Source organism: Vitis riparia, unplaced genomic scaffold, assembly GCF_004353265.1.
Source record: "Vitis riparia cultivar Riparia Gloire de Montpellier isolate 1030 unplaced genomic scaffold, EGFV_Vit.rip_1.0 scaffold683_pilon_pilon, whole genome shotgun sequence".
Classification (NCBI taxonomy): domain Eukaryota; kingdom Viridiplantae; phylum Streptophyta; class Magnoliopsida; order Vitales; family Vitaceae; genus Vitis; species Vitis riparia.
This window is the reverse complement of record NW_023269733.1, coordinates 17,825-22,483: the sequence shown is the minus strand read 5'-3', so window position 1 is coordinate 22,483 and position 4,659 is coordinate 17,825.

Below are 4,659 nucleotides of genomic sequence, written 5' to 3'. Positions count from 1 at the left end.
AGGATATAGGTAGCTTGTGGCTTTGAATTTTCTTGGAAATCATTGAATAACATTCACATTGCTCCTTCTCGAACATCATTGATTTTGACAATTATGTGTACTTTAGCCTTGAACAACTCCAAGTTTTTATGAGTGTTCTAGAGAATTTCAATCTCAAAATAGTGTTAATTAAAAGCAAGCCTATCATACTCCATATGTTTTTTCAAATAAGGCTCATTATAATCAAAGTTTAGCCTAATTCATGGTGTAGACAAAACTATTTCATCATAGCTAGGAATTGGTATGAGAGATAATATGTCTAATGCTTTGATTTATCTATAACTAAGTTGTTCCTTTAAGCCTAAATCTTGGTACTCTAGTAAGTTAGTTTGGTTTACTATTATGAATAATTTTTAGTCATAGACTTTATCTCATTCCCTTTAATGAGTAGTTAACTTGATCTCTTGATAAACCTAAGTGGATCCACAAGGTTTTCATTCAAAAGTAATTATCCCATAGTTTTGTGTTTTGAACACATATGTTGACATTTACCATTGTTTATATCATTTTGTGCCCTTTGAATAACTGATCAATTATCACAACATATGCTTATGTTAAGCAAAGGTTTTTAGCTAGCATCATATGCCCTATTGGAAATTACAAAGTCAATATGCTTCTTCTGGACTTACTTTGTCTATTGTTAAAAATTTTGACCCTGTGGTGGATCTAGTAATTTTAACATTTGTTTTAAGAACTTCTATAATATCACCTCTCTTTTCATTATGAATACAACCAATTCAAAGTCCTTTCTATTAGATAACTAATTTTTATCATTGAATCCTTTTAGGGTTAAAGATAACTATTTTAACTAAATATCCCAACACTTTTCAAAAACTTATAGAAAGGTCTTTATCCTTTCCATAACTCATATATAGGAATTATATCTCCATCCAAGCTATAATTTTGAAAAAAATAAAGAAGGCACTCAACACTATCTTTTCTACATGTATTCTTTACATAATGTATTGTAACTATCGGACTTGAGTCATGACTATCTTAGAGCCTACCATTTTGTAGCACATGTGCAAGCTTTAGAGTTGTGAAGTAGAACGACTTTTTTGTTTTTTTTGTTTTTTGTTGCCTTCTCATGAATTATATTCTAAGGAAATTCTCTAACTTCGATAAGAGTTGTGTGAATTATCAAAAAATATATTCACTAATAACTATGTAAACTAAATAAATAAAGTAAATAGACATTAAAAATCACAAGTAAGATTAAATGAGGCTAGAGTTTGACTATATCCTTAAGGTGAATTTGTCTCATTCGATGCTTCTGGTTTAGTGCCAATCATGTCTTAGAATACAATTATCACATTCTTGTGATAGTAGTACTTCAAATCATAAGAAATGGTGAATCAAATAATGGTTTGTACTCTCTACATGAGCATAGATTATTAAAATGGGCATAAGATTAGAGCAACTTTGTTACCAACTTTAATTAGTGCTATAATCCATAATTATCTCATGGTGATAATTTACATATAGAAGGGTTTTGATCACAAGGAGAAGAACACCTTAAAAAAATATATAGCCACTAAAAAAAAATCAAAATTAAATATGGACGGAGTCCCCAAGTTAATAGAATTTTTATATAAAAAAACAAAATGGAGGCTTAATTTTCACCTTTTGAGCTAATTATGTGGTGTCAATTTCCTACAAGATTAGGAAGTAGGCTCAATAGAGCAATTATTAGCTACCTTTTATGAGTTCCAATGTTAAAATGTTATGAGAATTATTTTTTCTTTCTTTTATTAATTTTTGGCTTATTATTCTTCCTAATATGTTATATTGAAAACCATAATGAAACTTAAGACTTTATATCAACTAGTCAAAACATATGGCCAATAGATTCACCAATAAAGACTTAAACTCTTACAATTTTTCAAAGCTCATAAATGTTATTTTGTATGATCACGGGTAATTTATCAAATACTAAAAAAGGATTACAACTTAAGCTATAAAAAAAAAAAAAAAAAAAGAAGATGAAAGCTCAAGAAAAAATGGAGAGTAATGTAGTAAGTGACACATCAAAGTAGAGCTCAGTACTGGAGATGACATGCGCAACTTCGCCAAAGAGCCTACACATTGCTTATAAAGGTTAAAGAAAAATAAAAAGAAGTGGGATAATTTAGAGATAGAGGAATTCAGGTATTGAGGAGAATATGTAGAGATAAGCGGATTGAGATGGTTTAATTGCCAAAAAAAAAAAAAGAAAGAAGGTGACTCAAATTGATTGAGATTGTGAAAATTTGTTTTTTCGTTTCCTTGATTTTTCTTAGGAACCAAATAGATAATTAGGGTTTTTTATTTTCAAAGTTTCTGAGTTGATTAAAAGGATAGCCAAAAGTTTCATTATTTGGAGACATATTATAAATATTTTTTCTTTATAAAGCAAAACATAAAAAGCAAAATAAAATTATAACTCTAATTATATTTGATTCTTAAGGGATATTTTTGTGTTTTTCTAGGAAATTTTGAAAACAAAATGACTTGATTTTATTTCTTTCATTTTATCCCATCACATTTACTTTTGTAAATATAGAAATTTTTTATAAGTGGTTTTTAAAATATTTCTACCATAAACAAAATTAGTCTCTCTATTTTCTTGATAATAGATGTTATTGAACAATTATAGTTAAGATAATTTTACATATTTTAAATATTTTGATTAGTTTTAAGTTTTTTTTTTTTGCAAAATATGAAAGAAAAAAGAAAAAGAAATTAAAATATATCTCCAAAAACCAAATTGAATTTTATTAATATTAATTTTTTATTAGATTTGAAAGAAATCGTATTCAAATATTTTAAAGATAAAATATTCTAATGTTGATTATTTTATTATTACTAATGGTGGATTTACTTATCATTGTAAGAAGCATCTAATGTTGTTATCGTTGTGATCTCACTCATGAAGGAGCACCTACATTACACATTCTTGAGTTTCTTCCTGGTGAATATGATTGATGACAAGTGACACGATGTCGTTTTGAGGGCCATAAAAGTTTAAGGCATTCACACGTTATCACTAAGTTCTAGCCTCTCCTCTTTTGGTCGTCAGTTGTTTGTAGCTCGAAGCAAGGACCATACGTGTTCTTCAATATGGGCTCTGAGGACTTATGGTTCATTTCCTGTTCATGGGCTTTGAGGATGTCAGAGGCCTTGGTCCTAGTTGTCACACCATTGAAAACAGCCATCAATTTTTTCCAAGTGTGAAGTGCTAAGACACCGATCTTAGCTAACTTGCCCAAAGACCCATAGCAAAAGCAACATCAATGTAACCAAGGCAACAGAGTAGATATAAGAACCTTCCTAGATTGTGTTTTATTTAAAAACTACAAGATTGAAATATATATATTTTTGAAACTTTTCTATACTAGTTAGAGGAATATATATATATATTTCTTTTTTAATATTTTTTTTTCTATTTTTCCTTTCCAATTTCTTTCCTTTAAGCATTCAAGGATCCAAATATAGGTAATTTCTTGCAATTCCAAAGACAAAATAGCATTTTAAGTATAAGAAAAAAAAACTATCTTTTAATATTTTATAAAAATAACAATGTTTAACAAGTTGTTTTCTTTTTCTTTTTCTTTTTCTTTTTTTAAAAAAAGTTAGAAAATTTGTTTGGATAAATTGTGTTTAAAAATAATTTTTCTATTATGATTTTATAAAAGCATTGTAAATTAAATTTATAAAATATTAATTATTTTAATTCTATTTTTATTTTTATTTTTGTAATTACAAATAAATTAAAAAATAAATAATTTTTTATAGACACTTAAATTTATCACACTTCCAACTTGAATAAAAATTTATTTAGAAATTTCCTTCTCATGAAAATCACTTTCCAAAGGAAATTTCAACACTGGTTGCATTGACATGCATAAAAATAAATCATTGTAGAATACATCAATTTATAGTTATCATCATCATCGTAATTATCCAAAATTAAAATTGTGAATTATTTATTTTTTATTAAAAAGTTTGTTTATTTGAACTCTAACAAAAAAACTATTGATATAAATAATAATTACAAAAAAGTAGTAAATGGGTACATTGAAATATGTTAATTTATGGAATTAAAAACATGCTAATTTATGTTTTACATGATAAACATTATCAAATTCGATGTAGCAGTAGGTATTAGCAATCATGGTTGCTAACTTTGTTAAGACATCCATTCTACTCTTCCATGTATAACCATTCAAAAATCATTATTATTATTATTATTATTATTATTATTATTATTATTATTATTATTATGAATAAGATGCAAGGTTTTCAGAGCATACCTTGCATCAATTTGTAAAATTATTTGCATCACTTTAATTTTCTTAAACAAATCTTTACTTTATAAACATGTTTAACTATATTTAATTTTAATATTTTTACTCATACATATGGTAAATTCCTCAATCATTTTGAACACTTTTTTAATGATAATGTATCATAATAATAAAATATTTTTAGTTGCCCTTGTACATACACAAATTAAACAAATAGCCTTAGTAGAGAAACAACTTGAAAAGTGACTCTTAAAGAGGTATATGTACCTAAAAAGTAAAGAGATCTCTATCAATCATGTAAATATTGACATAAAGATATTATCAAATAATGTAG